Below are 26,883 nucleotides of genomic sequence, written 5' to 3'. Positions count from 1 at the left end.
GAAGTTTGTGTTTTCCCTGTGTCTGTCACGGAGTGCTGACCCTGTGACATCCTGCTTGGGCTGCCGCTGCCTTCTCGGGGCATTAGAGACCATGTTCAGATGGCTCGGACCGGGTGGCAGCGCTTGTATCGGAGCCTCTCAGAGACTGCTGCGGCAGCGAGCTCGCCGTAAGCCAAATAGCACGAAGCGATGGCATAAAGTAACGTCACGGACCCGCTTTCAGCATTTTCCTTTTCCCCAGAAAGGAAAAAAACCCCAACCCCCCCCAAAAAACACAAAAAACAGGGACGGTTGGGGGGTGCTAAGAAGAGCTGATGCCTCTCAGCTCTCCTCACCTGCTCCACCCGCAGCTCCGCGGGTAGAAGGGTCCCAGACCCCTCTGCCCACTGCCGCCCCCGCGGGTGCTCCGCTAGGGCGGAGGCGGAGCGGCGGCGGCTCCAATGGGGAGGAGCGGGGCGAGCCGAGCCGTGCGGTGCCGTGCCGAGCCGAGGCGTGCTGGCTGCCGGAGTCTGACGGGTGCTGCAGGTGGGAGCCCGGCTCCGCGACGGCGCGTAACTTCGGCGGGCCGGGGCTGTCCGCGCCAGCCTTCTCCGCGGAGAGCAGGAGGAGCCGCGTCCGTCCCGCAGAGGCGGCGGAGAGCACCAACCGGGGCGGGCTTAGGTGAGGAGCTGCTGGCCCCGCTCCCCTCGCTTCCCCTGGCTGCTCTCGCTGCCGCTTGGCCCGGCGCGGTTCAGCGGGGCCCGCGGGTCGCGATGCGCTGCGGGACCGCCGAGCTGTCCTTGGCTTGAGGTCAGCGGGGAGGGCCGAGGGGCGAGCGCTGCCCCCGCGGGGCGCGCTGCTGCCGCACATCGCTGCGCGGGGAGGAAGGGCCGGGGGCGGCGGGGCTGCGGCGCGGGGGCGCCTTCTCGTCTGCTTCCATTCCCCTCTCCGCGTTTTTGCTTTTGGCCGCGTGGGCTGTCCCATGCCCCCGCTCGTCCCCGCCGTGGGTCGTTTCGGGGGTCCTCGGCCAGGGCTCGCCCCTGCCCCGGCGGCGGTGCGGACTCGCGGCGCGGGATGCGCGGGGCCGGGCGGTGCGGTGCGGGAGTGCCGCAGGCGGGCTACAGCTCTTGCGGGAGCCTGTCCCTCAGCTGCCCTTCCCGCCTTTCTGCCCCCCGCGGAAATTCCGCCTGGGCGCTGGGACGCGGCGGCGTCTGCAAAGTTACGGGCGGTGCGGTGCGGGGGCGCGGTGCGGGGGCGCGCAGGGGCCGCGCTGCGCCGCGCAGGCTGGAGCGCGGCCGGGGGAGCATCCGCTGGTAAGCCTAGCCCGTGCTGATGGGCGCTGAAGCCAATTTTGGGGAAGGTTTAGCGTAGGCTTGGGGCCAGTCCTGAGGAAGCCGCAAGGTTTTGCGGGCGGGCGGCGGCAGGGTCAGTGCGGCTTTAGCGTTAAAAATTTTTAATAGTGGATACTAATGAGATGTTCCCCCTCCCTCCCCCCCCCCATTGCTCTGCCTTTTCGGATGTTTAAAAAAACCCCGAACTACTCAGCTGGCGATATTTGCATTTCTGTAGTAACAGCTGCTCATTAGAAAAGTGATACTAGCAGGAATATTAAAAGTAGTAGTAATGGAGCCCCGGGGGTGATGGCAGATAGCGCCGAGGGACCCGTAGTCCCCCGCTCCTCGGCAGCGGGCAGTGGCGTGAGGGGGCCGGGGGTGTTTGGGAGCCTGTGGGAATGCGGGGGGCTGGGAGCGCAGGGTGCAATGCAGAACTGGAAGCGCGGAAACTCTGCATTTTGTGCATAGTTCAGTGCTGGGTGGCCATTTTTCTAATTTTTTCCTGACAGGCTGTTAGACCCCCAGGATGCTCATTTGGGACTTGCAAAAACACCCCCTTACACTCCACTATCCCTTTGCTAGGGCTGTTCCGATGCCAAATGCTTGCATTTTTGTATTCCAAATGGGTGATCCTTCATCAAGCTTCAAACCACATTAAGATGTAGCTAACCATTTGTGAGAAGGATATTTTCTCCCCCTTCTCTCTGTCTCTCTGGAGTTTGCTTGCTTGTTTCTCTGTTCTTTCCAGGGAAGGATTTAGTCCCTGGTGTGATGGTTGAAATGGTGGCACGCAATTCAGCGTGCTGCCAGATGCTTACCTTCTTTCAGAGTTTGGGATAGGCTCAGGCAGTATTAAAAGCTTGCTAAGAGGATACTGTTATATGGTTTCCTCCATTTTTGGGTTCTGTTAGAAGCAGTCTAAAAATACTGGATCATCATTTCTCACATGTGTAACTACAAGACTTTCCAAGAAACATTCTTAGATATATGACTTTTTTTTTTTTTTTCTCCTTTTCACCTTGCAAATTATTACTCCTGGTACCTAATAGTGAAGTCCTGTGGTATCCTTGTTCTTGTAACTTGGAGGCATCATTATTAAGTCTGATTTGAACAGTTTTTATATCAAATTCTTCTTACTACATAGGGTTGAGTATTTTAACTTGCTGAAGAGATACCCCCTAACATTCCTAGAAGCACCCAATTGTTGCCAAGTACCATAAACATATGCAGTTAGTGCAAATCTGTCAGGAAAAATGGCCTTTTCTTTGGCCTTTTTTTTTTTTTTTTTTTTAATTGGGAAACAGATTATCAGTATCTCAGTACTACTCCTGTCCTTCCTGCAGCACCATTTATTTCAGCATATGACATTTCTTTCAGAGGTAAATGTTATAGAAGTCCCTTGCTCAAATATTGGTTGCACTTTACTGCCCAGAACTAGCTTAGGAAGGCACTTTACTATCTCATGCAACCTTATCTGCCATTCCACAACTTCATAACAGACCCATTGGAACATGAAATGACCTTGGAAAGGTATCTTTCAATCTGACACAAAGCATTCTCTTATGGGGAACAGCACTGCTGCACGTAGAGCTGATGTTTTCAAAGTGGTGCTTCTAAACTGATTTATTTATTTATTTATTTAAGAGGGGAGGGAAATGTGTGGAATATTGAATTTGAAAAGAAAATATTTTTTTAAAAACAAACCCACTCAGCTGAAGTTGAAGCACCACTCAGCTGAAGAAGGAGGTGTATTAAGAATGTACAAATGATAGCGACACTTAAGTCATGGGTGAAAACAAGACTTTAATTTTAATCAAAGGAAAACAGCGTTTCCTCTGCCAGTTCTGATTTGCTCATTCATGAGATCTTCAAAATCTCAAATTATTAGTGGGACTAATTGAAAGCTAGTTGGGTGTGTTAAATGGAGAAAAGAAGTGATGAAGTCTGAAGGAAGCTTTACATTTAGTTGTATTGTTCTTGACATCATAATGTGATGCTTCTACAGCAAAAATATTCCATGACCCTTCAGTCCTCAAAATGATGCTCCTTTGGAAAGGTTACAAGAGCTCTTGAGAATTAGGAGCAGTGAAGGGGGAGTCTTACATCTGTCGAGGGAATTAATGGAGGAGATGCCTGGCCAGTAAGCTAAATGGGGTTTTGGCCCAGATGCTGGACTTCACCCATCAGGTATTGCAAAAGAGTGGTGAATGCTTTCATGCTCATGGTGTCCATCTCTCATAAAGATGGTGCCTCCTGTTGAGCAGTGCCTGCTCCCAGCCTCCCACCATACTCCAGCCTCTGGAGCTCAGGTTAGGAGTGCCACCTGCTGGGTGATAAGCCTCTTTATATTAATTATAGATAATTTTTATAGATGTCTGTATATGTATTTGTGTGTGTTTACATACATATGCTGTGTTTATGTGTATATTTATTTACATACAGGTGTATGGCTTTTTCATAGATGTTCTAGGATGAACCTACGAAATGTTGCTAAGACCTGAAGTTCCTCACCTTCTGAGGACTTACCACAGCTTGTGTTTTGTGACACTCAGATATCCCTGAAATATGAAGCTCAAGTGCTAAAGGGGAGATTTTGATACTGCTGATGATTAATGCTCCCTTTCCCTTTACTGAAGGCAACCGGGAATTTTCAGCTGTATAGCTCATTGCTTATGATGTGCTAAGCTTTCACAGGTGCTTCACTGGTCAGATAGCAGGCTGTGGGAGGTAGGGCTGCACACCTGAAATGGAGACTGAACAAACCAAACTCATCTTTACATTATGCATTGCTTAAATGGAAAACCTTCACTGCTGATTTCATAACTTTTCATATTAACTACCTTATTTCCAAAAGTTTTGTGAGCATCCCATACTGATACAAAATATCACTTCTCATCTAGATTAACTGAAGATGCATGGAATTTGCAGAATGTTGCTGAATGTTTCTTTCTATTTTAAAGAATACATTTTTCATATTCACTCTTTATTGTTTGTATAGAAGAGTAAAATATAAAAGCTTGATTCTCAGTTAGAATTGCTACTGGAGGTGGCATAATAAATCCAAATCTGGCATCATTCCCAACAATGCCTTTCCAATTTCCAGTAGTTTCCATCTCTCCTAGCCCACTGGAGCATTGGCTGTAAAGCCATTTAAATACCACTTTGATTCACCTGGATCCAGACTGAAATCAGTTGCAGCACCATGGCTTGTAGTTGTTCTGTATTGTACTTACAGTATTAGGGAAAGATGCGTAGCTGTGTGTTTTGGGGGTTTTGTTGGACAGCTAACCTCATTACTGCTTTATTGCTTATTTATTTCATGGTGTGCTGGTGCCAGATGAGTCTTTTACCCTGTCTGTGGATTAGGAATAGGTCCAAGCTGAACTATAAAAGTTTTGAGGAAACTTTCAAATGCTTTCAGCTGGAAAACCCACATTAATGTACTTTTAAGATAAATAGATAGAACGCTTTGCATGATTTTGAAAGCGTATTCCACCACTTGAAATCTGGACTCTGGAGAGTGCATAACAGTCAGGAATGAGTTGATGGAGCAAAAAGTAAGTAGTGTAATTGCAGAGTTCATCTTAAAGTGTGATTCTGGCAAAAGAAAAAAAAGTCCCTGCCATATCAAGAGGGATTGCAGAAAGGCTTTTGAGGAGGGGGACCCAATAATAATCATAACTCAAGTTCACTGTCCCCTAAAACATTCACAGTTAATTTGATGCTTGGCAAATTGTGATTTCAGTGTCTGGTGAAGAAGCAATTGACCCTAAAATTGCTGCCTGAAGCTGAACCAATGTTTTCAGCTTCATAATCAGTGTCATGCAAAAAATGGTATGTGAAGAGCAACAGGGAATGCAAAATGCCTCTGTGGTCTTGCTCTTATGTATCTCTTCTCACCCTGACCCAAGCAATTGGCAGGTATTGTAGGCAGTGGATGCTGCTGCAATGGTTAAGGCAGTTTAAATCTCATCCATTCATCCATCCCATCATGGCATAATGTGACTTTTTTTTTTCCCCTCACAAACCTTCTGAGCTGCTAATGAAAAGCTGCCCCTTATAAAGTGTCAAATTCCAACAATCACCCCTTCTCCTCACTGAGAAATGTATATGCAGTATTGTGAATGGAGATGCTTCTCTCCTGTCCCCTCCCCGTTCCAAATAAACTAGTTCAACAGCTCTCCTGCTCAAATTCTGCCAGCTCTGAGTCATCCATACATTTTTGATTTGTTCCTTCCTCATCTTTTTGCATACCGTGTTTCCCGCCATTCCCACCTACTCAGCATCTGCTTTCCTGTGACCCCTCATATCCTGATAAATTCGTTAATATTATGCTTGTTCCGTACCACTATCAAAATCTCAATTTCCTTTATATGAAGCCCTGTGTTTACTCAGGTCACTCAATGGCCTTTGCAGTCCTTGGGAGTATCTTGGAGTCATGTCTGCTCCAGTGAGCATGTCCTCCCAGTAATCCCAGCCTTCCCTGCAGAGGTAAAAGACAGGTAATATCTTGTGGGCAATCTGTCACTACAGTCACACTGACAGTAGTGGTGCATGGTTGGTGCTCTGGGGAAGGACTGTGGTTCACAAGACTGACAAGAGAAATCAGAAATTAAGGCGAATCCTTTGCAATCTCTTCTCCCTTTCCTCTCCAATGCTCTTCATATGAAGGTGTTGGAAAGGCTCCTGCTGTAAAAGCAGTCATACAAAAACAGCAACAAAAAAAATTGTTTGCTAGCAAAGTGGTAAATACATGAGCAATCCCCATCCTTCTTCTGCAGTCTTTCGTGCTGTCTTATTAATGGGCCGTGGAGGCAGAGGAGGAGGTAACTCATCAGTTGTTGATTGTGCCAGTTCTGTTTTCTTTTTTACACCAACAGATACATTTGTCTTCATATGATGTAGTTTCTGCAGGGATCAAGTAGAAACCACGTCAGGGGCTGTACTGGTGGCTCACTGCCCTTTTAAGCTGCCTTGGGATTTTTGGAGGCCAAAATGCTGCTCTGACCTTGAGCCCCTTTCTGGGACCAAGCAGAAGAGCACTGAGTTGTGAGGATATCTGTTCCTGAGAACAGCTGGTTTGGAGAATTTGGATGGTTGAAACATGTGAGCTGAGAAGAAATCCCACTCTGTTGCAAGGGACTTTGCAATGACCTTTGGCTTCTTGGCATCTCATCAGCCTTGGCGTGATGATCAATCTGATGGTCATAGAGCTGCTGGGAGAAGATGGCAGCATTTTCTTCATTGCCTCCTTTCCTTCCACTGCAGGCTTTGGCACTCTCCTCACCTGCTCCCTCTGTGCTTGGGACCTTGCACACATCCTGAACTAGCACAGGCAATTGTGTCAAAAAGAAGAGCATGCCTTTCCCTGCCCTTACATACACACATGAGGTTTGTTTAGGCTAACCCATAGCAATTGGCATTTCATACTGTTGTCTTTGAAGCATTTCCTCTCCAAAGGAATAATAATGAAAAAAAACAACCAAACAGAAAAGCAAAAAAACCAAATGCTAAATTGGTCGAATGTTTAGGAGCAGTTGCCAAAAGAAATCAATGCTGAGCCTGGGAAAGCTGTAAAATTCTTTCTTGGGTTTTTATTAGTAGGAGAGAAGTGACACACACTGTGTTTGGTCACTCAGACACTGTTCAAGGTCCAAATTTAAAAAAAAAAAAAAAAGTTATTTCAGCTTGAGTGTTCTTGACAGTTTGCAGATGTGTAACAGTGCACAGATACTCAGCTGTGGGGTAGGCTGCAGGCCCCCTTAATTGCAAAGAATAAATTATTAGTCCCCCATCCTTGACTGAGGAATCTGAAAATGAGCAGTCACTGTGGCCTGTGGTGGTTTTGCCTCACTTCCTTGCCAAATGTTACATCTCCTCATCAAGGATTTAGAAATGCCAGCAGGATGAGAAAATAATATACCTTTTCTGTATGTGATGTTGCCCACCTGTCATTGCCTGATGGGAGAGGTATAATAGAAGTTTTGATTTTTTTTCTTAAAAATACCTCTTTCCACCCCCTCACAAAATATTCCTTATGAGGTCAGCCTTCACAGATCTTGATTAGACTGTAATTATTATTCTTTTATTAATATGGCATTGCAGTTATGTTTATTTCTTTTTAGAGTAAGTTCAGGGGTTGGGTTTATGTTCAGGCCATTTAATGAGTTATCCAAGACTGTTCTGTAATGCGGACCATATAGAAAGCAGTAGGTTTGTGTTGTTCATTGAATCTCAAAAGGTGTTGTTTTTTTTTCTTTTTCCCTTCATATTCCTGCTGATTGCTATGACCATGCTGCAACCATGGACTTCACAAACTGGATGAATGGCTGCCTCCTGGAATATGGATAATTTTGGTGAGTCTGAAAAATGAGTTTCACTTATTTCTGGGAGAGAGAGGAAGAATGTCATGTATCGAAAGCTGGATTTGATGAAAGCTAAGGCTGTTCTTGCAATGTTGGTTTTGTCAAAGCAACAGGCAAAGCGTACTGAATTTCACCTTGATGGAGTGTTTTTTTTTCTTCTTCTGTTTAATCATTGGCAAAGGTGAAGGAATTAACATGCACTGGTTTAATATGGAATACTGTCATTTTATGAGATTGAGTGTTATTGCCTTTGTAATAATTTTTAAATTACTTTTCTGTAAGACACACTGTGAAGCAACGGCTTAGAACACTTTAATTTTTCTTTTCTGGCTTATTCAGATGTTTTGCAAGTAGTTCAGACAGAAAATGATTAATTCATTGGATGACTTTTTAGAAAAGCACTGTCGTTCTTCTTACTGTTCGTAGTGCTGGTGTTGCCTGTGGTGTGAACTTCAAGACCTAAAGTGTTGATGGTGTGTTTGCATTAAATATTGTATCAGAATTTTCCACGAAAAGGTCTTCCATTCCAAGTAGTCTCTCGTGAGCTCTCTGTTTTTAGAATAAAATAAAAAAACCACGCCAAGCTTTTTAAGGTCATACCCTTTTCTCATGTGCAGATGGCTGACCTGCAGAATATCCATCTGGGGGTACCTGCTGTTGCTCCCTGAGGATGAGGTTTTGGCACCTTGGTCTTTCAATAAAGATGTCTGGACAGCTGCAGGGAAAACATTTGCTTGAAGCATATCAGCCTGGAGATCTGCCCTAGAAGCATGGTTGGAGGTGGTAGTATTTACCCAGTGTTGTCTGTAGGAGTAAAGCTGCCTCTGAGCACTGATGGGAGGTGGTTGGCAGCTTAGCAGCCTTGGGATTTATCTCTGAGCTATTTAGACCTAGCAGGAGTGACTCGTTACTACTAATAGGCTCAATTAAGGAAAACAACTTGCTTCACCTCTCACTTGTGCCGTGACTGCCTCGCTTATGCACAGCCTTAAGTTTTGAGGGAGAAGGCAAATATGATTTGGGCACAGGGTTGGCTGCTTGTTGTGTTCCAGGGAGATGCGAGCGTTCCTGGTGTGGTGATGGCCCGTTCCTGGGTAAGGCGTGGGAGGGAGCGTAGGGCTGGCACTGGCCACTTGCTGACAGATTGCAGCTGGGTTTAGCTGGGGCACACCCCTCCGGGGTGGGGGTTGGCATTGGCTCTCTCCCTCTCCTTCCTTTTCTGTCTCTCGAGTGTGCACAGTCTGCGTCACCTGCATTCTTGCACTGATGCAAAGAACCTGGGAGTAAAAGATGGATTTTCAACTTAAGAGTTTCTTCTCAGGCACAGCTTGAGAGAAAATTTGAGATAAAGCCTGATATTTTACTTTCGAGCATTTCTGAAGTATTATTGCTTAATCCTTTATATTGATCCATAGCTTATGCTGGAAGGCTGTTGTCTCAGGCCAGTTTCCAGAGTCCTGGAGGATAATGGCACTAATCACATTTCATATGACCTTTCAGATCATTTGTTGCACTGCTGCATTTACCTCCTCTCTTAGTTCCAGTTATATGTCTTTTATTCCTCAGTTGCATGGTTTAGGAGTGCAGTTAAGAAGCCTTCTGCTTGACTGGTACACAGTAATTTGGTGACTGAGTAGCAGTAAGGTCTGTAAGTGGTCTGCTGCTTCAGATTGCCATCCTTTGATGTGCTAAGAAGCCTTGATCAGCGTGACAGAGCAATAGCTTCTGGGCCCAGGAAGTAGTGCATATATACTGTGATGGACACACTACTCAAAATTCTTTGAGTCTGAAAACTAGAAGAGTACATTCCTCATGGCTTTGCTTCAGCATGTATCTTGCCTTTTTGGCCTATTTTGTAATCTACAGGAATAATTTACTCTTCTGTTGCACCTGTATAAAGAGATGCTGCTTTGATATCTGGAAATGCAGTAATGAGTGCTGAAATGCTGCTGTCACCATGGCACATGAGGGGAAGTTCGATGTGATCACATGGACAAGCATTTCCACCCAAGTTTTATTCTTAGATTTGTTTTTCACTTTCACTCTGATTTGGTTATATTTGAATTTTTGGCAAATGCTGCTAGCAAAGTTAAAATTTGAAATAGCAATCTAAATCGAAGAGCAGAACGTGCTTTGCATAAACAGATAAATAGCAGAGCTAAAAGTATAAAGAATTATTTCCTTTCTTTTCACTAAAAGAGTTATGTCATTCCAGGCTCTTCCCAGTGGTGGAAGGCCAAGAGACAGTGGATTACACCAGTTGAAATGAGAGAAGTTCACTCTGGTTACAAGGAGAAATGTGTTCACCTGAAGGACAGGCAGCTGGCTAGGGGCACAGGTTGCCCAGGGAGGCTGTGCAGTCTCCATCCTTGGGAGTTTTCAGGACCTGGCTGCACAAAGACCTGAGCAACCAGTTGGATCTCACAGCTGGCCCTGCTTGGAGGAGAAGCCTGGATCAGACACCTCTTGATGTCCCTCCTAGCCTGAATTATCTTGTGATCCATTAAAAACCACTTGAACTAAGAGGGACCTTTATGCTGGGAAAAAGAATAAAGCAATAAAGGAAGGCTAAAGTGGCAGGGTCATGGAAGGTGTTGTGATAACAGCAAGGCTGGTGGTGGCTGCTGTAAGACAAGGAGACATCTGTCCAGGCTCATTGTGGAGTGCAGTCTGGAGTGGTTTTAATTGCACAAAGCAATTAAAACCTGACACTTGCTGCTTCTGAAGAAGCTGTATGCTATTTGTTTTATGCCAACTGTAGGTATATAGCTAATTTCCAATATTTTGGAAATAATTATTTGACTGCTGTTTATATTGGTTAACACGCCTCACCTTGTGGGAGCAGTCTTCAGGAGAAGTAGATTCTTCCTTCAGAAAGCTTAGAGTCTTTGGGGGACTTTTTGTTTAGGTTGCTTTTTTTTCTTTTTAAGATTGATCTATAGCTATTTCCAGTCCTTCAAAAATCATGTAGGAGTGCAAATAGAAGGCAGATTAGAATCTGTGGTTGAGTGGACTGAAAGTGAGTCAGCTCCCTAGTGTGAGGTAGCACTTATGCATGGTGATATGAAGCCAAACAGAGCTTCTGTAGAGGAGAAGAGAGAAGTGGTCCAGGTACTGAAACAGCCTTGCAGGATGAAATAGGTGAGCCTGTAAAGAGGAGTGTTGATGAGTCAGATGACTGCAGCACCTTTGGAGGACCAAAGCACTGCTAATGGTTTAAACAACCCTCCAAGTGTGTTTTCCTCTGTGTTTTCAGGAAGATGGCCTTCAGCACTGGAGTCCAGCAAACACTTGAAAACAAACAGAAAATGTACAAAATTCACTATTAGTAGGGTATGCCTTGTGAATGTGCAAATTAATTTGAGTATTTAACCCAATTTCAGTTCTTCCATTGTATTTCTGGTTTTGGTTTTATGCTTGATTTTTGTTTCTCCTGGAAGGGCATCAGTTTAATTTACAGGTTGACTTTCTTTCTTTGTGTTTGGAGGCAATACAGGTCAATATGGAAAGCATTTGAAAGTAACTCCAAGGGGAATTTAAAAGGTTTTCACTTATTTTTGTCCTTTTTTTACTGCTATTCTGTCTGCTTCCACCCACGTAGCTAGTGAACTGTCATTCTTGCCAGTCATGCTCCAGGTGCGATGGGCTGGGTGAGGTCCCAGCAAGGACACAGTCTTGTCCTTTCCATATTCAGAGTCTGAAAGCCATCAGAATTATTACTGTGAGAAACTGAAAGCTTTAGATTTCAGTCTTAGCTTTATCTTATCTGTAACCACTATGCTCAGGATGTCTGCACAGTGTCTGTGTCCAGAGTTATGTTGGTGTAACTATTGTAACTTTGTGTCCACTTTTCCTCCAGCATCAGATACTTCACCGGGTAATTTGCCTTTCCTTTGATTTCTTTTATACGTAGGCAGAGCCTTTGTATTTGTTCTTTCCTGTGTCTTTCCCACAGATGGTTATTTTCCACTGTTGCATGGGTAATAGTGCTGATGAACAAGTATTTCGTTTTTAAAGCATAGCTGTAAAGAAAATGAAGCAGAGAAAATTACAGTGGCAAAGGTTCCTAAATTATAGCTGTACAGGAAGATTGTGATAAGAAAGTAGTTAAACATTACTGTGTAGTCAAACCTGCAACTGTGGCTGGTACTTCGATTGTCATCTTTTGCTGACACTTAATTTGTGTGGTTGGTCAGATACTCTTTCTGCTAATAAAGTCCCTGTTTTATTGAACTGAAAGCTTGTAGAAGTACATGGGTGTGTTCTTCCAGAGAGTTTTAGGTTAAGTGGTATTTATTTTATTCCAAATGGTAATTATTTTCAGATTTGCTTTTAAAAGAAATGTTAAGTGTTTCCTATACCCACTGTTGAAAAAAACCCCAACAAACTCATGACACAAATCAATCTTCCTATCTGGGAGCAAATACGTGTTCAGTTCAAATATATTGGAAAGCAAACATAATGTAATAGGACTGAACCAGGATATTCCCAGATAGAAGTATTAATGTTTGAGCTGGCTGTGTGCTTGCTGCAGCTGGGAAGCCCGTTGCTTTTATGGCTGCACTGTGTTTGCTTGCAAGCCCCAGCTCTGACAAACAGATGTGATCATCATCCTGTGCGTGCTCTTCGGTGGGGTCAAGCGGTTGCTTGTCAGCGTGATGGTGACTACAAGACACGATCTCCTAGCAGCAGGTCTCACATTTGAAGAGCTTTGCTTGGTTTCAGAGCATCACAGCAGTAATGTGCAAGACTCCAAAGACCAGCTTTCATCCACAAGGATGTGGGACCAAGAAAATGTGCTGTGTAGGTCGTTCATAGAATTAAGAAGTGAGTAGGGCCCTCTAGGAAAACTTGCACTGATCACCATAGACACTGTGCTTTTCCTTCTGGAAACAGCCGTTAGGTAATAACTTCCTTTGTCTTTCTTCCCTGCCAATTCAGAAAACGCCCTAGGGCAAGGTAGGTTAATTTTGTTTTAGCAGGATGGATCACTGTGAGCAGAAGGTAGTTTTCTGTGGTAAAGCTAACTGCCTTTGTGCTTATCTTAACCTTGATGAAGCTATTACCATAGGTTTGTTAGGAAAAAAGTGAGGTGAAGGCAGTGGCCGGGACTGAGCAAAGGTTAAAGCAATCAGCGATAGCTCGGCTGTCAGCAGAATTGCGCTGCTGGGAATCGTGTCTGAGCCTTTGCACAACTTTCTGGTCTGCTCGGCTCTTAGCTGTTCCTGTGAGCGTGTCCTTTGACAAGCTAAGGAAGGGCCAAGGGTTGTCTGACTGCGATTTCTGCCTGCCCTTTGCATTGTGAGGATAGACCAGAGTGTGGCAAAAATACTGCAGAACTGGCAGTTGTTTGTGGTGGAGCCAAAGATAAATGGATTTATCCAGTAACCATGAGGCTGCTCAATTTGGATCTTGGCAACTTGGCTCTATTTTTTTTTTTTTTTCTCACCAGAATGCTTGTACTGAGGTTTGGTATTGTTGCATCCTATTTTTAACACCAAAGCTGACTTATCTCTAGTTGAACATGTGGTATGTTTCGTTAGAGAGAGGTGGCGTTTTATCAAATGTCGTAAATGAGCTTTCGTGCTGGAACTAATTCAAGCTAACCACTGAAAAAGGATTCTTCCTATTTAATTTAAATTTATATGTGTAAAATACTCATAGTTGGAATCAGTAGAGTTTACTGTCAAAATGAAGAGATGTCAGACTGTCATAATTCTCTCAACCCAGCATTATGTTTATCATATGGTATTACAAAAATCCATAATGCCTAGTTTATCCCAAGTATTGTGGGTCTTTCACACCAAACTAATATATCTTTAGAGGAATATAAATTCTTTTGCAGTTGCCCAGTACTAAAGGCTGTCCCTTTATGCAGAGATATAATTGCTGGCCAGTGTATCTTTTTGTATTAAGGACAGTCACTGCAGCTGTTTGAGTCTTGTCATGTTTATGCATGACCAGATATTGCAATAGGCTGTAAGACTTTGCTGCAAGGAAAGCTTTAATTTTTCAGTCTTGGGAAGTGGGCTCCATCTAGTGTTTAATTTAAAGATTAGACTCCAGTTCCTTTTCCTGAATGCCCTTGCAGCATGGATAAAGGACACAGACGAGGAATTGTGATAGGCATCACTTTCTCTGATGATTATCTGGAATGAGATGTTTCTCTATACAGTCAGTATGGGAATGGCAACCTGAAATACTTCCTCTGTCTTCCATATTCACTTGAAGCTAAAATAATGCTTTTATGAAATAGCACAGAGATAAAAAGAAATTAAACCAGCCTGGCAATGATGTGATCCTGAAATATTTTGTGGTTAGTTCCTATATATACTCTCACAGTATTTGATGTGGTATGCTGGAAACCAGCCTTGTTCATCTATAAAATCAAAATTAGAAAACTAATTGTGGAGTTCTTTTAAGAAGTAATGAATTTTGAAATGAGTATTGGGTATTAATATCCAGTCAACAGAACAGTTTCCAATATGTAATGCTTCTCTAAAGAAGCGTATGGGATTCCATCCTTTATTTTTACTGTTTTCTTAGTCTGTTCAGCTTTTGTAGTATTTAACCTTCTGGCTACTTAATCTTATTTTATTTTTTTTTAATTAAAAAGGGTATCATATTTTGAACTATTTTGAAGAAGAAAAATGTTTTTTTCACGTGTTCAAGATGGTGTGAATTTATCAAAGCAAATTTTTTGTTTGTTTTGTTTTTGTTTGTTTGTTTGTTTTGTTGGTTTTTTAACCCAAACAGACTGAGAAAGTTTAGATACTTTAGACTGAATACAGATTTACCTTCTACACTCCAAACTGAAGAAGCAGAGACTCAAAATATTTCATCAGGAGGGCACAACAGCAGACCTGCAGAGAGGAAGACCTGTGATGTCTGAGAGCTGTTTAATTATTAGTACAGTGGGGTTTTGTCTGGTTATGTTTTTTCCTCTGTTTAAAGGGAGATTTGAGGCCACTTAAACAAGCTTTTTAGCCTGAGCAACCTGGCACCTTGCAACACTTTGAGACAGATGAGGGAAGAGCAGGCAGGCACTGTGCCTGCGCTGAGTGTGACTGCATGCCTGAGCTACCAGGCACGCAGGAACCACTCATGCCTGAGCCCTCCCTGCCTGCACAGAGATGTTGCAGACCTTTGCTACAGCTCAAAGGCATGGTGAGGTTGTGTGACTTGCCTCCATGGTTGCTTACACTGAGGGCTGGGAGTCAGAGAGCTGCAGAGCTGCCTGGCCTTGTGAGATAGAGGAGATCCCCCCACCAAATCCCAAGACAGCTTTTGGTTTATTTTCCACCAGTTGCTGGAGCAGTGTGGAGCAGGGGCTGTGATCCAGGTCTGAGTCACTGGCAAAGAGTCTGTTGTTGTTTCATCTGTAAAATATTTGGGGTCTGGGATTTCCAATTGACGCTTGCGAGCTGAGTGTGGACTCACTCACAGTTAATGGGAAACATCTGGTGCCAGGACGGAGCAGAGAGATGGCTACCTCAGCCACATGAAAACAGGGAGCTCTTGTGATGGGGTGCCAGGCTGCTCACATGTCTGCAGTGTGGGAGAAAGGTTCAGGAACAATGGCTGAAGAGGGCAGCCATGGAAATGGGTGGTGAAACCCTCCTGGGCACAGGGCACCACTGCCAAGCCCTGGGGATGGACGGCCCCAGAGCCTCCCAGTGTTGGGCTGTGCTTGTTTCACTTGGCTAAGGAAGGTAGCTGGCAGTTCTGTGGGGATGCTTAAGTATGTATACGTACACACTTTCTTAACACTTTTTTTTGTTGTTGTTGTTATTGCTTTTGAGACATTGATGTCATTGGCAACCTCTCATCTGTCCAGTTCCATATAGCTGTAAGTTTGGTCTCTCAACCCCACAAGAGATGACGGACACCTAGACTTTTTTTATCATTAAATACCATCTTCTGTAGGAAAAAACCACATTTCTTTATCTGTCAAATTTTAAAATAATTTAAAATAGCACATTGTTAAATCCAGTTTACTTTTCTATGTTACTTAATTTCACATTTATCCTAGAGTGGACAATGAAAGCTAACATGTTTGTGTTACTTGAGGCTTCTGAGTCTTACAGTGATACAGTAGATCACTAAATATTTTGTGTTGTTTGTTTTTATTAGTTACCCACTTAGAACCAGTGGTTGCACTTAAGTTTCTAAAAAAAATTGGAAATATCTGTTTCCTTTAAATCCTATAAAAACCCTTTTGTCTCTTCCAACAAAATTAAATTTGGTCTGAATCAAAATTGCCACAGCACCTTTAAAGTGTATTTGTAAAATTGCAAATCAAAAAGGCAAGGCAGTATTTTTCTTTTATGGTGCCTGATAATCCAGTGTCATCAACTCAAACACTGCATCACACACAAACCAACACTGCACTTCTAGCTGAGGCTAAAATTGACCAAAGAGGTCTTACAAGTGGCTTTGGTTGTCACCCACCACGTAACAGGATGGGACACCTCATGCGCATTGTTGCTTTGTATCTGTGAGAGATGAGCTTTGAACCTATGCTTGCCATGTCCAGCACTGTTGGTGATCATGCTGGTGGTGTCTTACAGCCAAGAGAGATGGTTTGGTGCTGGCAGGGGAGGGAGGGTCCCAAAATAGTTGTCCCTGTCCCCCAGCATGGCCTTATGGCACAATTGCACCAGTTCTTCCTGGCTGGGTCCAAGATAATGTATGGTAAAGCTCAATGGAGGAGGGGAAACCTCAGGAAGGCTGGGTTTGGTCATGATGCTGAACTGCAGGAAGAAGGGTGGCAGCACTAGGGGAACCTTGTAAGTACCGTGTGCTGCTGCATCCAGCAGCTCCCCCTGAGCAGAGTCTAAATGGACGAAGCAAATGTCAAATAGTCTCTGCACCTCAAAATGGTAAAATGGAGGATAATGCAAAAGAGAATTGCTTTGCTGTACTTGGAAGAGCTGTTGCAGAGTTTATGACAGCAACTGAAGAGGAAATCAAAGTCTTGAGAACATGAGGTTGGAACCATGGTTCTGGTACGTGAAAATTGGGTTTGAACTTTCTGATCATTCCTGTTGCTATGTTAAAGGAGCAAAGTGCTAGAACACAGAGACGGTGAGTGGAAAAGAGCAGAAATTATTAATGGTTTCAAGTAGTGCAGGCATCATGAAGATGATGTAATTACTCTTAATCTATTTAACCTGAAAGAAAAAGAAAGCTATAAATAAAAGGGGGAGGGGGAAAGAAATCAACTATTAGGAAGACTTGACTATTTTCAACTCTGTATCTCCAAGTAAAATTAATGTATAAAATACTTTATCATCTACCTGTTCTCTCTTACGGTAGAGGTAGCAAATAGTGCACTGTGGAAGTAAAGAGTAAAGGGCAGGCAGTTGGCATCAGCCAATTGGTGGGTTGGGCTGTGTATTTTGAGAGAGAGTACGCTAATACATCGGCTAACTAGATTAAGAGTGCTAAGATGACAAGATCCTTAATTTAGATCAGAGGTATTTACAAGGTGTGTACATGTGGTACTTGGGGGTATTGGTTTAGTAGCAGTCGGCCTGGCAGTGCTGGGTTAACAGTGGAACTTGATGGTCTTGGAGGTCTTTTCCAACCTAAATGATGCTACGATCAGTATTTTGGACCGTGGTATGGTCAGCTCCTGGTTGTTAATGTTCCTCAGTGTGGTGGGCACAGCACCCGTGTCATAGTAGATGTGTGTTCACCTCTTCCACAGTGTCAAGCCTTTTCCCCTCACACACTTGAGCCTGCTGGTTTGGGAGCTGGACCTAGCTGGCATCTACAGCTTTGCATTCATTTTGGTTACCTGGCTTGAACTGCTCTCTTGCTGTGCTGGGGATTGATATCTTTGGTAGCTGCATGACCTGTTGGGTCTGTGCCACAGTGGCATGTGACACTGGATATTTACGAATCAGAAGTGTGCTAAAAGGACATCCATTTAAACTGGAGGAAGAGAAATTGGGAAGGTAACTTTGCTCTCCTAAGATTGAGAGAATTGATTTCGTGACCTAAACTGTTGCTTTTAACATGAAATTTTCTTTTCAGTTGGGGAAGAGATGCTATCATCCTTCCTTCTTAATATGCCCATAAGAAATAATGGCAAACATCATTTTATTGTAGCTCTGTTCTCACGTTTTTAGAGACATTTCTGAAGGAAAGCTTGCTCTGATTTGTAGACATGAAATTCGTAAGAATTTGCTTGTTGTCTTTGCTGTAATTTCTTCTTTGTCTGACCTTATTCACCTGGCATTAAAATTGTATTACTGAATTTCAGTTTAAAGATTGCTACGGTTAATAGGGAAAAGCTTTGCTTTAAGTGTTTTGTTGGCTTGATATAATCTGTGTCCTTAATGTCCACTGTGGGACTGGATCCAGCTCTTCAGTGCTGACAAGGGCCTTTTAACGTCATTCATTTATTATGGGGAAAACAATGTAAAAGCTTAGTTATTAAAGCCACTGTTTATAGGGGAAAATAATGAAATTGCCCAGTCCGAAGATAGAAGTTACACAACTTAATATCTAATCTTAAATAGCATTATTAAAGCCAAATACTCAGCATTAAAATAATTTGAAGTTTACTTTGTTGCAAAATCCAAGCAGAATGCCTTCTGACATAACACTTTGTAATGCAATGGCCAAAAGTTACTGCTCTGCCTGTGGTGCAGTTTGCAGGTTACATGTAACGCAGGTTTTATTAGTTTGCTGTGCCAGACTGCCTGTCCTTGCAGTAAGTATCCCTTGTGCTTGAAGCCCGAGCATGTTTGCAGCTATTCTCCTTGCAAAAGTAAGCATGAGGTTAGTCAGAGCTATTTTGGATCCAATTGCTGTTTAAATAGCAATATAAACCTAGATTGAACTGGAATATGCAATAGCATTTCTAATGGTTTTTCCTTCCTCTCAAATTTCTGCTTTGCTCTGAAGTTATAGAGGGGCAACACATACCTAGACATTTTTGATTCTAGAAAAACTGGGTTGTGATCTAAATTTGTCATTTAAAACATACATGTTCCCACACACCAAAAAAAGTTTTATAACTTTGTTGTTGTTGTTGTTTTGAATGTACAGTACAATTCTTGAAGGTTGGCTTCTTTTGATAATTCTGGTTAAGGGAAAAGCTGGCAACTAGTCAATAGCATGGAAAAGAAAGTGTCGAATTAATGTTGTAAGAGGAGAAAGTTTCATTAATTTGAGAGATGATTTTACTTTTTGTTTGATTTGATTGCTTTCATGCTCTGATTTGCATTAGCATGCAAATATTTCTTCCTTGCTCTGCTCAGTGTTGAAAGAGATAAAGCAAAATACAAAAAGAAGCAATGAAGACAAATCTTTTCCTTCCAAAGGAAAATGTAAATGTTATCAGTACTAGGAGAAATAATAATAATAAAAAAGTATGCTTCTCAGAAAAGTGCATTAATCAGAGTTTTGAATATTTAAAGAACAATTTTGTCATTACATCAAAATAGCTCAATCAGAGGAGGAAAAACGCAGTATTGATAAATGATGATGCCTCCAAGGGAGATATTTTGGGTAGTATTGTCACCAAAGTGTATTTATAGGGCTCCCAGGAGCTAATCAATACTAGCGCTGTGCAGGAGTGCTATCTTTTGGCCCCCTGCTTGGGCTTGTTTTACCTGCTGTATTTCAATTTTTGAATAAAAAATAGAAAATTTTTGAACAGAAAATAAGCCATCACTTCTGGGATTTTTGGAAATGAGAACTTTGACATTCATTCTGAAATACACTGCTACTTTTTCTGAAGAAGGAGGGAAAAAAAAGCATAAGGAAACTATGATTGGTTTAGATCATCTGATGATGATCTTGTGTAGGGGAATTACTTCATTTCTTCCTGAACTGTATTCAGTTGTAGTATCTGTCATTTTATTGTTAAGAGAAAATAATCTTTTTACTGTTTTACAGAGGAAATGTTCCTTGAAAAATCTCTAACATCTCAGATCAGCCTGTTTGATAATTTTAAACATATGTTGTAGTACAAATTTAATGGCTTTGCATATAAAATATAGTTTTGCTGATGTTACACTGGTACTACTCAGTATATTATTAAAAAAACTTGCTGCAACATCTTCCTTTAAAAAAAGGAAAAAACCTCTGTTGCTTGAATGCTGCTGACAAGAAGGTTGGTGAGAGAAGGGTATATACATAAAGAGGGGTCACAGTCTGGAGGTAAAGAGGAAAATGCAGAGGCTATCATGCAATTAAGTTAGGCAATGCTCATGCACGTACTCCACATTTGCTTAAGATGGGTTTTGTGAATGGTCTCAATCTCAAAAGACTTTCATACGTGCTTGGATTTAAGGAAATTTATAATTGTTTGTTGGATTATTACGAAGAAATTCTTTACTGTTAAAGTGATGCGACAGGGGAACTGGTTGCCCAGAGAAGCCATTAATGCCCCATCCCTGGAAATGTTGAAGGCCAGGTTGAATGGGGTTTTGAGCAACCTGATCTACTGGAAGGTGTCCCTGCCCAAGGCAGCGGGTTTGGCACTAGATGACCTTTAAGGTCTCTTCCAATCCAAATCATTCTATGATTATGTCCCAAGCTATCTTGGAAAAATATTGCTTCTAATAAATTCGTACTACTTGATGCAAAGAAGGAGGAAAGAAAATCCTTGAGCCACCTATGGTACTATTAGTAAAAGGAAATAATGAGACAGAAAAAGGGAACCCTTTTATTGGCAAATGCAGTCTGTCCCCCGAAGTGCACCTGTTATTCCTTGATGGGCTTTCCCCTTGAAGTCCTGCTGTGCTTTTGCCTGATCTGTTGCTTTGTTACAACACTGAGATGCACTTTTTCCACGTCCACAGATGTCTCCTTTGGATCTTTCCCCTGCTGCCTGATTAACTGCTCTTGACCTCCACTTACTGTTGTGCTTGGTGCCTTCCCAGTATGTCCAGCTCTTGCTGTCCTTCCATGCCCTCCTGTCATGCTGCAGGAAGCCCAGGTGCCTCACCGTGCTCTCCTGGCTCTAGCAGGACTCTGCCTGTCATCTCAGCCCTGTGCCACATGGATCCCACCTCGCTGCTGACTTCATCCTTTTGTTTACCACCTCTTTGCTGGCCATGGGCAGCTGCATGAGGTGCTCTGCTGATGAGGCTGTTGGCTCTTGGCACAGTCTCGAAAGTGGCTGGATGGTTTCCTGTGTCTCCTGTTCTTCTCTTGAATCCCACTTTTCCTAATTTAAATGCTACGTTTGCATTTACCAGCTCTTTAATTTTCCTCCTTCTCTGGTTTCTGTGGCTCTCCTTAAGCTGACTCAGAGGGCTGCAGACCCACTGAAACTTTGACTGAGACTGCAATGGAAACATAAGGCCCGAGACCCCAGGAGCAGCATAGGAAAGCTAGTTTCTGTTTGGATCCTTTAACAGGACAACTCTTTTAAGCTGCATTGAAGTTTTAAAAAATTACCTTCCCTTTAAAAACCTTGCAGTTTCTCATGGTTATAGGCTGAGAACTGACTTGGAAGTGTCCCAGAAGTGGAGCCATTTGGCTTGCTGTTGCTATCTAGAGTGGTCACCAAAGACAGCTTTCACTTTTTAACCTTTACAAAATGCTAATAAATGTAATTAATGTCTGATGCCAACCTTAGATATGTACGTGATGTCTCATGGGGAGAATAAGGTTAACATTTTAGCTACTGATTTGTACTTTCCAAATGTTCACATTTACTGGAAGGAATTTTAATTATTTAATTTTAATGCAGTTAGATTTGTTCTTATGTCCAGGCACAAAAGAATCATTAGGTTTCTGGCTCATCACATTTATTCTGTAAATATTTTTTTATTATATCAAATTCTCTGAACTTTTTGAATATGAATACACTGAATTAGTTTTATTTTAATTTTGCATACGCAACATATTAGGGAAATGCATCTTTCATCCGTGATGAGGGTACTGTATTTTGCACTAAGAATTGTATATTGGCCAGCAACATAAAGATCTACTTGTGTACTGAATAAATATATCACAGCTGCTGATGAAACACTCCTCCCTTTCCACCTCCCTGTGATGTGCTGCTGCTTGTTCCTGTGCTAGTTAGTTTCTGGAAATGTTTTTTCTAACTATGGTTAAATGGCAGCCCAGAGATGGTACAGTTTTTGTTGTCACCACTGAGTGGAATAACACTAACAATGCTGTAGAATGTGTCTGGCAGATAGTGCACAATCATTTTGATGCTTCAGGATAAATAAATTCTCTCCTCCTCTGGTATCATGGTTTTAGGCTGGAGTTCTGCCAGTCCAGTGGGAGTGCAGCCTTCCCTCAACTCTCTTTCCTGCCATCACTGTCTCATGTTCATGGTCCAGCTCCTTCCCTCCCTCTCTCTGCAATGCCTCAGATTTCACTTGGACATTTCTTCCAGGTTGACAGCTAGTAAAGTACAGAGTACCCCTTTTCTCTTCTGTATTTTAGTCTTCTTTTATTTATTAAACAATTTCTCTAACTTCTCCTTTCCCCTGGTTTCTGTACAAAATATAGCCAGAAAAGGACTTTTAATAGATGTCAAGTTTTCAGACCAGAACCTCAAATTCATGAATGGCTCTTGTAAGCTTTCTGTTTTTCTTAAAGCTCGCTTTTGTGGTGACACTAAAAGAAAAGCACTGACTGCTGATGATAGGCTTGCTGGGCATCTGTGGGCTTTTGTTGCCTGCTCTACTGTGTCCCAGGAACCAGCTCTGTCTCTGATGCCTCAGTTGCAAGCTCTGCCTTGAAGCAGCATTTGGGAGGGATGCAACTGCTGCTCCTTCATGCAGTGACATACCTCCTCCTGATAATGAAAGTAATAAACCATTAACAGGCTCTTGTATAGGAGAGAAAAGCATTTTGCAGTTATTAATCAAATCCAAACATCCTTAGCCCCAACAGCAGGAGGTTGGGCTTTTATACTGAGAGAGAGATCTTTTATCCTTTCTTTTACAGGCCAGAGAGGGATCTTTTTAGCACAAAGTTTGCAGCTTCTTCCATATGTTTTCTCCATCTGGGATGGCGTGCTTTGAGTCCAGTGATTATGTTTATTATTATTTTAGTGTTAGTATGACAATTATTATTTGTTTTTAGCTAGAGATTTGTGAGAAGTATATTTCTCTCCCTTTGGGTTAGGATGTACTTAAAGCAGAGCTGTCTCTTTCTGTGGGTCTCTCAGAAAGCAATAGTTCGACACAGCCCATTGGTCAGAGCAGCAGTAGTCAATGGGAGAACACTATAGCAGCACAAGTCATTAATAAACCAAACCAAAAACAACCATAAAAACCTACCTATGTACTGTTCATTTTCCTAGTATCCCATCCCCAGAGATCCATAGGATCCTGCGTGATGCCTGTGGCCTCTTGCCCAGCAGAGCAAGCTTGTCTCTCCTAATAACAACCATCTGGGAGGACCATTGGAAGGGATTCCTGCTAGTTAATTATCTTCCTTCAGCATCTTCTCAGTCTTTTTCTGGGCTGAATAAGGAAGTCAAAAGCAGCTGTACAAGCATTTTTAACAAATGTTATATGTGAGATATTACTTCTTCCAAATGAACTGTATTATGCCTGTTGAAGCAACTTGTATTTTTTCTTCTTTTTTTTTTTTTATTTTTTTTTTATTTTAACTTCATGCTGTTTACTAGAATTAACTAACTCCTACTCAGCTGGTTTGAAAGTTTCCATGTAAGACTAAGTCTGTGTATACTTAATAATAAATCAAGTTCATAGATATACTTCTTCATTATATTAATTAAAAAATGATAGCTTTAGATTCATACGCTTGAAAATTATTAATACGTGATGCAAAAATAAGTAATTTTCTTATGTGTCTACTTGTTTGCTTGCAAGCAGTTTCTGTAATTCCATGTTGAAATGTGTTTTTCTACCTAGCCTATATTGCAGAAAGACATATGTTATCATATACTGAGGAAATGTAAACAAATCATCAGTTCATAAAGTCCACTCATATTTGATTTTTAAAGTGTTCCTTCCTTTCTTTTTTAAAAAGTTTACACAAGGCAGTGTATGGCAGAGAGAGTAGATCTCTTATTCCCTCCTGAATCCTTCCACCTGCCCCAAATTTATAAAACACATGCACAGAATCCACAAGACACATTGACAATTACGTTAGCGGAGGTGTTGCTCAGGTTTCTGCATTGCATTTGGTGGATGTCACCCGTGGTGGGTGCAGAGGGAGAAGGTGAATAGAGCAGTTGGTGGTCAGTGGCCCTGGCTATCATCGCTAAGGGATGGAGGGAGGAATGCTTTAGGAATGCCAAGTGAGTCCCAGGCGTTGGTGGCTTTGCAGGGGAAGGAAACTGCCTTTATTCAGCTCTGCAAACACTGCAGAGCCTCGTCAAAGTCTCAGAAGCTCGGTAAGTTGTTCTAAATGTTATTTAACTCTTTACTGTGAATATTTGGTATAAATACAGCTGTTCATATGAAAAAAAAAGTAAGTGATCTGCTTGAATTTTGTTCCTGAGGTAGGCTTCCCATGATTATGGTTTTTATTCTCTTTCCTCATTTAGAAATAGTCTCCCACCCTCTTTGCAAGTGTAAATTGCTCTCCTGTAATGAGATCAATGGACCTTCACAGATTTACAGTAGTAGAGAATAATTTGGCTCATTACACATTTGATGAGATATGATCTGTGAGGCTATCTTTGCATGGACAGACAGTAAAGCATTAAGAACTAATAAAAAAATGTCACATTCTCCAGCAGTGTGCTCTGGCTGTGTACATAGGGATATATTATTACATGCAAGTGGAGAAAAGGTATCCATGGGTCAGCTCCATGGATTCCCCAGATGAAGGCTTTTTTCTACTTCCTACTTCCTTTGTGTGAAACTCTGTTTTGTCAGTCAGGGTGGATAGAGGCTCGGGTTTAACCTTGGGTTCAGCAGATGTCCTGGCAAAGTGCAGCTGCTTTTACACAGGCATTACAGGAGGTTTCTTTTTGTCTAATGGAAGCACAAATCCTAATGAAGTCTCTTACAGTGGTACCATGCTGATGTTAAGGGTGGTTGTTTTGAGTTATAATTAGGATTTAAAATCAAACAAATCACCTCAAAATTGGTTGTTCCTGTAATTTGGTTGAATAATCCATCACCCTTTGACAGCCAGCTGGCTACAGGAAAAGCTCTCACATTCCTGCACGTTTGGTGTAGCTCCTTGAAACCTCTATCCCTGTGACAGCTCTGGTGACTGGTTTGTGCTGCCTGGCACCCTTGATCCTTTGGGAAAAAGTTAAATATACTTTCCTGATTTATTTTTTTCCAGAGACTGTTACAGTGGTATTTTCTGTGATATTGATACCTGTTCTATCCCTGGTGGTGGGAATTTTGGAAAGGGAATGAGAGTATAAGATAAAATTGATTGTGAGATGTGAGGAGTGTACTTTAAAAATACTAACATGGATTATGTGCAGATCTTTTTCTGCAGTTTGTTTTAAGAGTTAAATTATTTTTGTTTCTCAAGTTTCTACATGTCTCAAAATCATAATGAATTAATATAAGAAAGTGAATTTTGTTGAAAAGCCACTATCAAGATTTCTACTCAAAAGTAAATTTGAAAGAGCTCTGCTGCTGGCCAGCTGGTTATTGCATGTTCTGTTCCAAGTACTTTGTTTCCTCATATGCAAATATTTCCCCCCTCTATATATAACACTATAATGACTTAGGTGATGAACTGGTTTATTCACATCTTGCACGTAAACTTTTCTAGACTGCCTTTTTGCTCTATACAATACACGTGATGTTTTTACCAAACACATTAAGAGGAACGAGCATAAGATGTACAAAGAGATCACCTTGAGCTTGTAAACTTCATCCTTACAGTGTAAAAACTCAGTGAGTGCTTTGATTTTTTTCACTCCATAGTGCTCCACTAGTGAGTAGTGGTATTGGATTATCTCTGTTCTTAGTAATGGCAGAGGTCTTTACTGGGTTGTGTTTGGTTTTGCTTTATTTTGGGGGTGGGGGGGTGGAGGATGGGGTGGGTGTGGTTTTGACTTTTTGTTTTTAATAGATGACTAAATCATGCTTATAATACTAGAAGGTAATGTATTTTACACACTTTGTGTGTTAGGAAGCACTCAGGAAAACAAAGACAGCTTTGATGAGGTGGAATAATCCTCCAACCTCCTGCTCATGAGGCCTGGGTTAAATTTCTAGGCTATGCTACTTCAAAATAATTCTTTTCCACCCCTCAGTTAGTGCTGATGACCAGATGGGAGTGTTTTGGCTGCTTAGTGAGGCCTCCCAGCTGTGAATCTGAGACGTATTCTCCGGTGGCAGGAACGGTGGATGAAATATCTGCGAGGGCATGGCAGCCCTTCAGTATCTGGGGCTACACACTGTGGGTGCTCCGTTTTGTTTACCCACCAGCTGCTTTGAAATGGGTTGTAACAGCGCTGGAGTCTGTGCATAGAACAGGTGCCCAGGCTGCGGGAGGGATACTGTATGAACTGAACCTCCTGTGCTCCTAATACAACAGCGACATCTCTGTAAATCAGAAACCTTAACTTGCTCAAAATGTGCTGCATTTTACATGATTCCGTGGCTTGGTCTGATGTGGGATGCAGAAGATGCCTCTTGTCTGCTGTCACCAAAACCTCACTCTGGTGTGTGACCACGATGCCTGTGAGAAACACATTTGCAAAAATGGCAGAGGTGCTTATCTGATGACCAGTGTGGGGTCAACTCCAACTGCAGGTAGCCCAGGCACATCCTGAAGTAGGTGGGAGCCTTGTGGGCTGTCTGGCACTTACAGAGGTTTTTCATTTACACCATAAAATTCCACCTATTGTAAGGACGTTATTTTGCTGCACATTGTACCAGTCTCAAGCTAGAGTGAGAAATTAGGGTTTGGGGTTCCCCGCCCACACCCCTCCCACCACTGGGAAGGGGCAGCAAAGGTTCTCAGACCTGGTTTTCATGGGAGTTGTAAATAATTTTGGGTAGTGAGTAAGCAGAATGTTAAAACTTTGTAATGAGTTTCATAGGTCCCTGGTCTTCATGATGCCTAAAGACATTATTTCCAAAATTTTTTTATGAGAAGATGATTTTTTTAAAATTTTATTTTACGTGACTTTCATTTCATGCTGTTTAAGATTTCACAAGTGAATTTACTCTGCTTCTGTGGAAAAAGTTAATATAAACTCCAGATGTGATTTCCTTCTCTGCAGAGGTAAATTTAAATGTAGTGATTCCTTACAGGCTTTGAATCAG

General features: G+C 42.3%; 1 protein-coding gene across 1 annotated transcript in view; it reads left to right on the top strand.

Moving 5' to 3' along the window:
- Positions 1-496: 496 nt before the first annotated feature.
- The window catches only part of EPB41L3 (erythrocyte membrane protein band 4.1 like 3), a 141,412-nt gene continuing 115,025 nt past the window's right edge, over positions 497-26,883 (top strand). Inside the window, exon 1 of the mRNA XM_050335458.1 lies at positions 497-660. The gene's annotated coding sequence lies outside the window, so the exon portion shown is untranslated. The remainder of the gene's footprint in view (positions 661-26,883) is intronic.

This window comes from Myiozetetes cayanensis, unplaced genomic scaffold (assembly GCF_022539395.1).
Source record: "Myiozetetes cayanensis isolate MyiCay16 unplaced genomic scaffold, myiCay2020 scf1, whole genome shotgun sequence".
Classification (NCBI taxonomy): Eukaryota; Metazoa; Chordata; class Aves; order Passeriformes; family Tyrannidae; genus Myiozetetes; species Myiozetetes cayanensis.
This window is presented reverse-complemented; position numbering and strand designations above follow the sequence as displayed.